The sequence below is a fragment of the Amblyomma americanum genome, chromosome 6, assembly GCF_052857255.1.
Source record: "Amblyomma americanum isolate KBUSLIRL-KWMA chromosome 6, ASM5285725v1, whole genome shotgun sequence".
Taxonomy (NCBI): domain Eukaryota; kingdom Metazoa; phylum Arthropoda; class Arachnida; order Ixodida; family Ixodidae; genus Amblyomma; species Amblyomma americanum.
This window is the reverse complement of record NC_135502.1, coordinates 112,938,144-112,951,838: the sequence shown is the minus strand read 5'-3', so window position 1 is coordinate 112,951,838 and position 13,695 is coordinate 112,938,144.

Below are 13,695 nucleotides of genomic sequence, written 5' to 3'. Positions count from 1 at the left end.
GCTGCTTAAACCAAGATAATAAGGGAGACACAAGTTTCTGTGCCACTAAAGATGCTCACTGTCCCTGCTGACAGGCAGGCGCTTCCGTCCGCTCGCTTCCTGAAAGTGGCTGTGGGTTATGCCCGCATTTCCATGGAGGTTTCCTAACTGGAAGAGTTAAAGGTTCTCTGGAAACATTGGCCACCTGGAACTGAAACCGACAATTCTCGTGAAAAGTTTTCTTACGTTGTGCTGCGCTTCTAGGGCAGCCGGACGCTGTGCTTTGCACCCGCGTCTTCTCGTAGTACGCCAGCACAGAAACGTGTACTTTCTCAAAGGAAACGTGTTAATAAGCCCAGAAAAAGCGCCCGTCGGTGGCGCGCTGGCTCTTTGGTTATACTGCCTGCTCATATATGCTGTTCCGAAGCATGGTGGTGTCCCTCTCCCTCCGATTTTTTTTTTCGTTCTAAACCCCCACTGACCCTTATTTCCTCTGCAAAGAAGTTCACGATATGCATCACGCGTATGTGACTCCCCCCCCCCCTCCCCCTTTCCACCCCAAGAACACCACCGCCGAGATCTGTCCACAAATCAGCACCTGTGTTGGACCCGCTAGCACGCCGAAACGAGTATGAAGCGAAATGTTCGATAGCGCGTATACCCACTAGCCCAGATCACCACCTCGTGATGAGGCGAACCCGGCGCAGTTCTGCCTGCAGTTAGTGATGCGTTACTAGACTCCTGCAACAGGAGCCGCGGGGGCCCGCCCACCACCAGTGCGCACGCGTTGATTGGTCCCGTTGTGGCCGGCATGCGCGCAGCTGCCGGGTACCTGGCGCCATCTGGTGTCTTCAAGGCGATCTGCACATACGCACTGACGACGCGCGGGTTCCCGGTACTGCGGTGACGGTGGAGGTAGCACGGCACTCGGGATGCTGAAGATGCCTAATGTGTTCCCTCTTTCTCATCGCCAGTATAAGCGATGCGCTTCTGCACACTCTCTTCACTGGTGCAAGGAAGCCGGCCAGTGGAGAGACTTCACTCACAGCGGAAGAGTGGACACCACGGCTTCGATTTGAACGCTCTTTGTTTCAAGGATTGCGCATTGCTCCAGCAAGCACGATACACGCTCCGGGATTCATATGCGCGCCGTAAATAATTTATTATTGCATTATTCAGACTCAGCGACTTCGGTCTCTGAGCGCCGGGCAGTGCTATGACGTCAGAACCGTGGAAGAGCAGCGACCCTGGTTGCTGATGTTGTGGTGCATACAATGCCGCGCCTCCTGCTCTCGCACACAAGCTGCACATACCAACGCCTTTCGAAATGCCGCCAAACTTTGTCAGTACAGCGATATACTGAGAAAAGCCAAGCGGAAAGGCCTATCCCAGTCAATAGACCGTGTTTGCTGACGCGGTTTCTACACTATATCTAGCTTTGTCCCACTACGCCGATACTCTGCAGACGTCTTCGTCGATGGCCAGTAGCCGAGAGCGGAGTAGTGAGACGACAGTCGGCACATCCCGTTGGCACAATGCCTCGAAGCCGCACCGCGAGATTGTTCCGGGTTGTTGGTTTCGATATCCGCTTCTCACTTTCTTTTTTCTGCCTCTTGTTCAGCGAACAGTCCGTGCATTTGCTAAGTGAATGCTTCAAGGTAGCACAACACAATTCCGCAGTTACCGCGCGGGCGCGAAGTTCCCTAATGTTCCTTAATAACCTGACTTTGACCTTTCACATTGATCTTGATTTGAGACATCGGGCACGACACCGACCATCGACCTTCAATGCCTCACAAGGTCAAACCAAATTTAACTGCGTGGTGGCATGGCCTAGGGTATGGTAGTATGACCACGCGATCATAAGACTATGACCACTAGGTACCTGACCTTGACATTTGATTTGAGACAGTAGAGACCATGGTTAACAGAGCTTTCATCGTATAAATAGGTTAAAGCCACGTTTAACCCTTTTTTAAATGCTTGCTGCGTCCAATACTTGGACGTGGGTGACCTGCCATACGGAGGAAGCCCATAAGAGGATTTTCGTAGCCTCAAAATATGGTGTCTTAAACAGTTAGGCCACACTGAGCAACCCTAGCCGCACAGGTCTTTCACGTTTAACGCGGAGCCGGTCTAAACGCGAACGATTCAGAAGGGTTCGGCGCACTCACCGTAGATGCGGTCCCCCTCGTCGTCCGAGGACGAAGATCCGGACCCATCGTCCGAGCCTCGGCGGCCACGGCCTCCAGGCGAGCGGGCGGCGCCGTCCTTCTTGCGTGCCCGCTTCTTGCGCAGCTCCTGGCGGCTGCACACCAGGCCCAGCTCGAGCAGCTTGTCGACGACGCGGTGCCGGGGTCTCTTGACGCTCAGGTGCTCCATGATCTGGCCCATTATGTCTGTAGATACCACTGCAAAAAAAAGCCCGAAAAACTCTAAATATGAAAGTTTTGCTGAATAACCCAATTTAAAACTCAGAATTCCTAAAGAAATAATAAAACCCGCAAACGAAGTGTCCTACATTTTGTAATGTAAATAAAATTGGCTGTGGTTTAGCTCTCGTTAACCCTAGTTGAATTGCGAAAGCTTCGTTTCCTCGGCACGTCGTCTACGCAGCGTCTCATTCCAACGCTCTCGAGAACTCAAACCGGTCTCTTCCGCAGTTGAAGAGTCACTCCAGGATGTGGCACGACTTCTAGCCGCATCTTCGTTACGACGCTTCTCGAGTCGTGCGGCGTGTTCTTCTGGCGTCTCTTGAGCGCATTGTCTCTTCCTCGCTTCGTTCTGTCGTTGTTGCGTCTCTTTCTTGCTCTCCATAACGACTACAATACACTGAGGCGAAGCGCATATATATACCCACCGCGAGGCGACACCTCCTCTCCCTTTACCCCAGCGGAGCACATAATGGTGGAGCGAGCGGCGACGACAGCGGCGACGACGCCAGCGCCATCTGTTGGAGCGCGGCAGCGGCGTTGCTAGGCAACGGCGGCTCAAGGTCGTTCGTCGGCCACGGCACACGGCATACGGCTGAAGTGCACGACGAGCTGAAATGGCTCTCTGGCTGACGTAGTAAACCTTTCGCTTTAAAAGGGGAACTTGCCGCGCCGCCGCAGGAGAGACACGAGGAGAAAGCGCAGGCGCGGCAGGAGGACGGTGGTAGGCGGTTGGCCGAAGAACCGGGTTTCGCCGTCTTCTCGTGCCGACCCACAGAGTAACATTTTTCAAGGCACTCGGTGTCTTCAACCCACTCAGCGTCTTCAAACCACTTAGTTATTAAACCAAGCAGACACTTCCGTCCCCATCCTCATCGCTGTTGAGATCGCGTTTCGCAGCGCTAAGCTACAGCTGCATAGCAGTCGTGCAAAGAAAGGTCCCCAAGCCACCGAAGCTAAAAAAAAAGTAAACTTGCAAGGGTAACTTGTTTCCAACGAAACGACGAACATCTTCCGTCGGCGATGAGGTCTGAGCATTCCAAACCCACGGCAACCAGAGCGTTCAGCCCCAAAATGTCACTCCCGACAATGAAGTTATTTTTTTTTGACAGCGTAAAAATTTTATAATCAGAAAAGTTGCATGTCATCGTCAGAACGCGCTTTCACGGTTCTTAGGCGCCGCGTGCCAGCAACAAATTAGCTGTTATGGCAATTAAATTTTTCTTCATTAAAAAAATCTATGCCGGTTTTTCTGTGAATTTCTGCGAAAAACTGCATCGTGCTATTATTTATGTGTGTGTGTGTGTGTGTGTGTGTGTGTGTGTGTGTGTGTGTGTGTGTGTGTGTGTGTGTGTGTGTGTGTGTGTGTGTGTGTGTGTGTGTGTGTGTGCGTGTGCGTGTGTGTGTGTGTGTGTGTGTGTGTGTGTGTGTGTGTGTGTGTGTGTGTGTGTGTGTGTGTGTGTGTGTGTGTGTGTGTGTGTGTGTGTGTGTGTGTGTCTGTGTGTGTGTGTGTGTGTGTGTGATGACCCCCATAATGCGCAGGTCCACACGGGACGGAGAGGCAAAGAGACACCGTATGGCTCAGTTTAAACAAACAGGTATATTCAATAATTACACATGATCAAGATTATACATCAGAGGCTGGGGCGTCCGAGCTTACGTGCCGACGACTTCATGGGGGCGATGGAGTGGCTCCGGAGTTGGGCTCGAGCGGTTGCTGGCAGAAGCTGCACGCCGTCGGGCTTCGGCGCTGAAGGCCCTCTTCGCGAACGATGTCGTCCTGAGCGTGTATGCAGTAGAATTTCAATAGTCGTCCGTTTCTTCGAGGATGGTTCACAAACCCTTCCTCTAGTGTCGTTCGGCTTGGAAGATGAACAGGAGGCGAGTTTGTAGATGATGACAGCAGAGCATAATTTTACAACATACATATACAGAGAGTTAAACTGGAAAAAGCAGAACTGAATTTACAAAAGAACAAACTTTGCACTACTTTACTCATCGACCGGGCAGGTTAGTGCCTAAGTAGCATCACATTACATGCTAAGCATGGAGCCCCAGCTCAGACTGGACTGCATCCGTTTACATGCGCTTTTAAGCACTTGATTAACAAAGGACTAAGGGCGGTCATTTTCAGTGGCCCGCCCAAAGCATCAATTCTCCAATCAAAAATAACATGCGAGATGGGGACAACCCCTTGGGTTGGGCTTAGCCTCGAACCCAGAGTCTTGTTGACAACACAAACTAAATAAACAAAAACGCCACAACTCTCTCTCAAGTGAGAGTATCCACAGGCTCTCCCTTCGGAGCTAATCCTTGCCCCATGCATGCATACCGCCACCCACCATCGGTCCGCGTCGCCCGTCAGCAACAGAGGAGGGGGCGAAAGGGCCCACGATGCTGCCGGGCTACCGACGGCGGGACACAGCTAATAAGCATGAAGGGGTTCGTCTGTCGCTCCGGGAAACCAGATTAAGGGTCGCCCCTGTCTTCCCACATTCTTGGCGAGTCTTGCCTGTCCGCCATGACAGGTGTCCGTCACAGCCCTCCTGGGAATGCGCTTTTGTTCACGAGGCACGGCGGGAAGCTGTGGGTGCCTTCCCGGCGATAGCCCACGTCGTAAGGGGGGGGGGGGGCGGAGGGGGTCCGTGCGTCAAGCGACAATTTTCGCTCCCCGTATGTACTCGGGGGCTCTCGGTTTCCGCGTGTGCCGGCGTCCTGCTTTCTGCAAAGGTATGCAGCTGGAAAAGAGGGGCGGCCTTAAGCCCCAACTCGATGCACACACAAGGAATGTACCTCGTAGCACACAAGGAATGTCACACTCGCTCACCCTCCAGAAGAATGTTCTCCGAACATTTGAGTCCCTGCAGCTCCCCTTGTCTTTCTGAATCGCCTCGCACAGTGCGTCCGACAAAACACTTTTCGCTGCACTCAACACCACTGCACAACACCATATGCCTCCGCTGTCATAACTGGCGTCTCCATGGGCAGCACTGATCTTCTTTTACAGATAAACATGAAACTCAGCACCCAAGCCTCTCCTTTCTAGTCCAAACTGGACGAAATAAATTTACCACAGTTACAAAGGAGCTCCCACTTCTAGCACGATCACGGCACAGACAAAAATATAGATAACGAAAGGAAGTAGGGCAGGTTCTGCATGCGCTCCGCATGCTCTCCTGTGAAGGTGTTACTTAATGACAGAAAGGTTTAACTACCAACTCCGATAACTTAACACATAAGCACATAGCAATGTTATGAGCTGCGGCATTACACAATTCTAACCAGTTCACAACTCCGCTCTGTTTACGCCATTAGTCCGACTTAGCTTTCCGATTTCGCAGCGGATATCGGCCTTCATGAGTCATACTAAGTAAGTCTGTGCCCCTTTGTCTGCTTTGGGACTCGCGAGGGCTCGTGGCAGGAGCCTCTCCTGGCGTTATCTGCGCGGCAACCTCGCGCGCTTCTTCTTCTAGCAATGCATGAAGTAAATCCGGTGGCATTCCGGCCGTCACCTCGGGCGCCTGCCGAACAAATGCAGGAGAGGGCGTTTCTTGCGAACTATCTGCGCGCTCCGCTTCACTTCTGTCCCCATCAAAATCCGCGCTTTCCCTTTCCTCATTTCGTGAATACTGAACCGGTGCCGACTTGAGGCGATTTGCGTGTATCCTTATCAAACGCTGGTTCACGTCTCGGACTCTGAAGTTTACCGGAGAAAGCTTCTCGACAACCTCGCACGGTCCTCTCCACTTCGTCTGGAACTTACGAGCTAGCCCAATCTGCCTTTGGCAGTTTTCAATGTACACGCTGTCCCCCACATCAAACGGCGCGTCTCTAGCACTGCGATCGTGCACCTCCTTCCTGCGCTTCGCCGCTTTCTTTAAGGACTCCTTTGCGATGTCCCTCGCCACTTGCAAGCGCGATTCTAGCTCAACCTTATAGTCGTCCAGTGAAGCGTATGGGACACGACGGGGGCCCTCTGGCACTTCACTAGGCTGGTCCGGGTCTCGGCCGTAGAGAAGAAAGAATGGCGATTCGCCCGTGCTCTCGTGTGCTGCGGAATTGTAGGCAAACATTGCATACGGGAGCCACAAGTCCCAGTCCCGCTGGTCGCGCGAAACAAAATGCGACAGGAACCCGGCCACGGTTTGGTTCAGTCGCTCCACCGCGCCGTTGCAAGCCGGATGGTACGGTGTTGTCTGCTTCTTAGCGATCTTAAGCAGCTCGCAAACTCTCCTCATTAGCTGCGACACGAAGTTCGTTCCCCGATCTGTCAAGAGTTGCCTCGGGGGTCCATGTCGGAGCACGATCTGTTCGACAAATGCTCTTGCAACCGTGTCTGCCTTCTGATCTGGGAGTGCTACCGCTTCCGCGTATTTTGAAAGGTGATCGACAAATACTAAAATGTACTTGTTTCCGGAAGTGGTCGTGGGCAAGGGGCCCATTATGTCCATACCTGTCCGCTCGAAGGGAGCCGAAACCTCAGGGAACGGCTGAATTGGAGCTGGTCTTCGTCCCTTGGGTGTTTTTCTTTCGAGACAGGAATGACACTTCGCACAGTAGTCTCTAACATCCTGTCGCATGCCACTCCAAAAGTACAAACGCTCCACACGCCTGCGTGTCTTCGCTACGCCAAAATGACCGGCGCATGGCGCATCGTGAAACGCGCGAAGAACCCTTTCTGTCCACGACCGAGGTATGACGACTCTCTCCCAAGCGGTTTTCTCTGGTCTCCCTTTCCTGGTTGGCCTCGTGCGCCGACACAGGGTGCCGTCTTTGCCAATGAAATAACCTAGCTGTTCGGGGTGAGACGGTGCGCCCTCTAAGCTTTCGATTATTCGCTTCAGGTCAGGATCTTTGCACTGCTCTGTGCGTAATTCGGCGGGGTCGACTACGGGGACAAACTCATCTATAGCTGCCACGGCAGCTGTGCGGCTGAGTGCATCAGCATTCAGATGTGTCTTTCCTGACTTGTGCTCAACTTCAAAGCAGTATTCCTGCAGGTGTAGATTCCATCTAGCGAGTCGCGAGCTAGGGTCCCTGACACTCATCACCCATTTCAGAGGATGGCAGTCTGTGACTAGCTTGAATTTGCGGCCGTAAAGGTAGCATCTGAAGTGCTTTACTGCCCAGACAACGGCGAGGCACTCCCTTTCCGTAGCTCCGTACTTTTGCTCTGTGGGGCTCAGCTGTCGGCTAGCAAAAGCAACGGGATGTTCTTTGCCCTCGATAACCTGAGATAGCACGGCACCAACTGCGAACTTTGACGCATCTGTGGCCATAACGAAGGGCAAACTAAAATCCGGGTGGCGCAACAGCGGTGCACTCATTAGCTACCTTTTCAGGGCCCCAAAAGCATTCTCCGCGTTTTCGTCCCAGCGAAAGGCGGCATTTTTGGCTGTTAAGGCGGTGAGCGGCTTAGCGAGCTTGGCGAACTCCTGTATGTGCCTTCGGTAGTAACCGATCAGGCCGAGAAACTGCCGGACCTGGCGGACGCTAGTCGGGGATGGAAAATCCGAGACACACCTTAGTTTCTCAGGGTCCGGTCGCACGCCGTCAGCTGAAACAACGTGCCCGAGGTATTTCACCTCGTTTTTGAGGAATTGGCACTTAGAGGGCTTCAGCTTGAGACCCGCTGCTCCTAGTCGCACCAAAACCTGCTCAATATCGCGCAAATGGTTATCAAAACTGTCACTGTATATGATAATGTCATCCATATACACGAAGCACAGCCTCCCCAGAAGACCTGCCAGGATAACATCAGCGGTTCTCTGCCAGACAGCAGGGCTGTTGGCCAGACCCATCGGCATTCTTTTCCATTCATAGTGCCCTGAGGGCGTGTTGAATGCCGTTTTCTCGGCATCTGCCGGATCCATTGCTATCTGCCAGAATCCCGCCGCCATGTCCACTACCGTGAAGTACCTGGCAGAGCCCAGCTGAGAAAGCGTCTCCTGTATATTGGGGATGGGGTATGGATCGATGCGAGTTACGGCATTTAGTTTGCGGTAGTCCACTACCAATCGATACGAGCCATCTGGCTTTTCCACCAATAGTGCTGGTGCTCCCCAGGGTGACTTTGAGTGTTCGACAATGCCGCGATCAATCAGGTCCTGCACCTGCCGCTCCATCTCCTCACGTTGGGAGTAAGGAATCCTGTACGCACGCTGGTAAACGGGCGATGAAGTGCCGGTTTCTATCCTGTGCTTTATAACGCCACAGCAGCCCAAATCCAGGTTGGACGCGGCGAATACCTCCGAGTAGTCGTTCAGCAAACCAGCCAGAGCCTCCCTCTCCCTGGATTTTACGTGAGAAAGATCGAACGACACCTTTGGAGCAGCCGAAGGACTAGCATGCTCTACAGTTGCGAGTACCGTATCGGTGGGCTCACGTTGCTCTATCGCAGAGGTGAAGAAAGCCAATGTTTTGTTCTTGGGAAGGCTCAGTGGCTGCTGGCTACAGTTAACCACCCGTAGGGGCACTCTGTGGGCGTCATTAACTGTCACGAGGCACGCGGCTGCCTTCAGGCCATTTCTGGGAGAGTCGACCGGCTCAAGCACTCCCACGGCGCCGCTCTCTACATCTGAAGGCACAAACGCGTACAAATTGTGCTCCGACCAAGGAAGGACGACCGCCTCCTCGACCAGCCGGACGGCAACCCGCGAATATACCTTCTCCAATGATCCCACTGTTTGACGGGTGTCAATATCGGTAATGCGAATCTCAGCCCCTCTCCTGTTCAAAAACGGAACTTTTGAGCCGCCCGCATTAACCTCTTCCTCAGAGAATGAGACTACTACCTTCCCTTTTCTCAAAAAATCCTGCCCTAATATACCTGACACTCCGTTTGGCAGAGACACCGTGTCCGGGCATACGTAGCAGGGGTGCTCCAATGCAATTCCGCCGAGAGAGAAGTGTAACCGGTAGAGTCCACTTATGCCAAGAGGATCCCCCGTTATGCCTACAAATTTGGTTGCCATACCACCAGACGCTTCCAACACCTCGCGGTCCCCCTTCCTTCGAAGCGTGTTAAAACTGCTCTCCTTAAGCAATGTCACCTTTGACCCCGTATCTATCAACAATTCCATGCAACAACCATTTAACTTGCAACGCACAACAGGGCATGCCTCGTCGGCCACACAAACTACCACCACCTCATCATCCACTGCTCCCTCCCCACGCTCCTCAGGCTGGGGAGGACTAACTAGTTTTTTGTCTCGGTATCTGGAGCCCCGCTGTAGGCTTGCTTAGGGCGTGTGTCGCCTGCTTCTCTTTGTGGCTCCCCACGGCGCACGTTTTGGCAGAACCTGGCGATGTGTCCGCGACCCTGGCAAGCGAAGCATACGATTTCTTCAAAATCTCGCATACCGCGCCTGTAGCTTTGTGGCGGTCTCCGGTTTCCAGCGAATGGGCGCTGTTGAGCGCGCGCTTCAACCTGGCGTTCTACCTGCTGAGATAGCAGCTGTTCTAAGCGATCTAACCGCTCTGTCAAGAGAGCAACCTCAGGGTTGAGCACCGCTCTCTCTATGACGCGTACTCTCGCTGCGGCTGTCGTTAACGCCTCATTTCGTTCCTCATCCAATGCGGCCTCCACGGCTTGGTCGAAATTGCTCGGCTTGCGCGAGAGCACGAACCGGCGCACGGGGTCTTGCAGACCAGCCACGAACAAAGCGGTCATTTCCTCTTTAAGTAGATCCTCCGCGTATTTCTTCCTTAGCTGGTCTCCTTCCTCCTCCCTGCTTAACGTATCGCGTGCTAGGCGCTGAAGCCGTGACGCAAATGTTCGCACGTCCTCCCCTACCATCTGTCCGGCGTCACGGAACCTCTGTGCCCGCACGTGACGTGGTTCAGTGTCGAAATGCTCAAACGCGAGCTTCTTAAATTCCGCAAATGATTTTGTGGATTTTACTTTTTCGTCTCGCCATGCAAAATCATGAGCAGCTCCTGCCATCTTACACCTCGCCATTCCCAGCATTTGAGCATCGGACCATCCCCCCATTTTCCCAATCTCTTCTAGCATGGAAAAGAAATCGCAGATTGGAACCCCTGTCTTATCTCCTGTAAACGTCGGAATGACGCTTCCTAATGCCAGCATGCTTGCTCCGAGCGACGGCTGTGGAGTGGGAGCTCCCTCAGATAAAGACTTTTTTTTTTTCAAGCCCTCCGGTGCCTCAAGCCTCTCAAATGGGGGTAAAAGTCCCACAATCAGTCCCGTGATTCCCTTTTGATTACAATTTTGAAGTCATGAATGTCGCAGCATTCAGAGGACATTTGCTTTTGAGACCCCACTTCTGACACCAGTGTGATGACCCCCATAATGCGCAGGTCCACACGGGACGGAGAGGCAAAGAGACACCGTATGGCTCAGTTTAAACAAACAGGTATATTCAATAATTACACATGATTAAGATTATACATCAGAGGCTGGGCGTCCGAGCTTACGTGCCGACGACTTCATGGGGGCGATGGAGTGGCTCCGGAGTTGGGCTCGAGCGGTTGCTGGCAGAAGCTGCACGCCGTCGGGCTTCGGCGCTGAAGGCCCTCTTCGCGAACGATGTCGTCCTGAGCGTGTATGCAGTAGAATTTCAATAGTCGTCCGTTTCTTCGAGGATGGTTCACAAACCCTTCCTCTAGTGTCGTTCGGCTTGGAAGATGAACAGGAGGCGAGCTTGTAGATGATGACAGCAGAGCATAATTTTACAACATACATATACAGAGAGTTAAACTGGAAAAAGCAGAACTGAATTTACAAAAGAACAAACTTTGCACTACTTTACTCATCGACCGGGCAGGTTAGTGCCTAAGTAGCATCACATTACATGCTAAGCATGGAGCCCCAGCTCAGACTGGACTGCATCCGTTTACATGCGCTTTTAAGCACTTGATTAACAAAGGACTAAGGGCGGTCATTTTCAGTGGCCCGCCCAAAGCATCAATTCTCCAATCAAAAATAACATGCGAGATGGGGACAACCCCTTGGGTTGGGCTTAGCCTCGAACCCAGAGTCTTGTTAACAACACAAACTAAATAAACAAAAACGCCACAACTCTCTCTCAAGTGAGAGTATCCACAGGCTCTCCCTTCGGAGCTAATCCTTGCCCCATGCATGCATACCGCCACCCACCATCGGTCCGCGTCGCCCGTCAGCAACAGAGGAGGGGGCGAAAGGGCCCACGATGCTGCCGGGCTACCGACGGCGGGACACAGCTAATAAGCACGAAGGGGTTCGTCTGTCGCTCCGGGAAACCAGATTAAGGGTCGCCCCTGTCTTCCCACATTCTTGGCGAGTCTTGCCTGTCCGCCATGACAGGTGTCCGTCACGGCCCTCCTGGGAATGCGCTTTTGTTCACGAGGCACGGCGGGAAGCTGTGGGTGCCTTCCCGGCGATAGCCCACGTCGTAAGGGGGGGGGGGGAGGGGGTCCGTGCGTCAAGCGACAATTTTCGTTCCCCGTATGTACTCGGGGGCTCTCGGTTTCCGCGTGTGCCGGCGTCCTGCTTTCTGCAAAGGTATGCAGCTGGAAAAGAGGGGCGGCCTTAAGCCCCAACTCGATGCACACACAAGGAATGTACCTCGTAGCACACAAGGAATGTCACAGTGTGTGTGTGTGTGTGTGTGTGTGTGTGTGTGTGTGTGTGTGTGTGTGTGTGTGTGTGTGTGTGTGTGTGTGTGTGTGTGTGTGTGTGTGTGTGTGTGTGTGTGTGTGTGTGTGTGTGTGTGTGTGTGTGTGTGTGTGTGTGTGTGTGTGTGTGTGTGTGTGTGTGTGTTTAGAATTTTTGAGTTTTTTCCTCTCCGTTTTTATCACGTTATTGTACACTACAAGTCTATGGGGCATAAAGAAAGCCGGAGAGGAGGGCTGTGGATTAATCCTAATAATCAGAGATTTTTTCCTACAACTGACTTTATTGAGAGCAAGTAAGAGGTGTCAATTTTTCTGCAATCAATTCTTCAATTTCCTTTCTTCAGTTATTTGCCCTGACGCGATTTCACTGTTGTAAGATATACCGACACCATAATAGCACTTACATTTGACGCCTCTTTCCGGTCGAACTGTTCCCGGCGTTGCGGGTAAAGAGGGTTCCTCTTCTAATCAGTTAATTCAAATTCAGGATCCGCGACGGGAAGGCGTCAAATATCTGCATTTAAGACGCTCCTTATACACATTTGAAATCCCCGTTATACATATATACACTATACTATACATATATATATATACGCTATACACTTAGTGTCCTCAACCCACTCAGCGTCCGTCTTCAAACCACTTAGTCTCTAAACCAAGCCAACATTTCTGTCCCAATCATCATAGCTGTCGAGGTCACGTTTTACAGCGACAAGCTACAGCTGCACTACGGCAGTGCAAAGGCCCCCAGGCCAGACAAGCTAAAAAAAAGGAAACATTTGCACGGGTAACTTTTTCCAACGAAACGACGAACACCCTCCGTCGGCGATGACGTCTGAGCCTCCCAAACCCACGACAACCAGAGCTTTCAGCCCCAGAATTTCACTCCCGACAATGAAGTCGATAGCGACTCGACCGCACTCATAATTTCTTGCCATTCATCCGCTACAGGCCTGGGTGCTAGAGCCGCTCCTCAACTTCATCCAAATCTTAATCTTGGTGGTCCCGTCTGCTGTCACAATATCAGGTTCATTTCCTGCTCTTCGATGTAAGGTTCTAGGTATCGGATAAATCCCTCCAAGCTGGAACTTTTCTGTTCCAGAGGAGCGAAAGACAGGCACGCTCGCAGTGGAAGGAAACACTGTGTGCTGAATCCCCCAGGAGTGAATCTGGTGAAGTAACCATTCTCGAAGCCATGCACGTCTCTGAAGGTCGGTGGTGGCTCTGATTAGGCGAGTTTGAGCTCTTGATGTCTCTTGTCGACGAAGACGGTTCATCACTAGAACCAGGATGAGACTGGGAGGGACCACTCTCAACATGTATTTCCTTGCTCGAGTTTGGCACTCTCGTTCTTGGCCGCGGCGTCGCAGCAATGTGAAATGATGCTTCGGGACTATTTTCATTTTTTCCAGCGTAGCAGTCCAGAGTGAAGTTCCCCAGAGGAGGTGATGCCATCCGCTTCGCCTTGTAGCTTTCGTTTCATGTAGTTTCTTTTTTGAAGAATACGTTGCTTCTGAGCTGTCGGCTTTCGTACACATACGAGACGCAAATGCCTTGAGTCGCTGTTGAAGGCCGCTTCGTGTGGAAACGCCCACTGTATCTTCGAAGTTGAAGGGGGCGTCATTGGGCCAACCAGATGAGCAGGAGGTGCCTGCTGCTGTCTGCGATT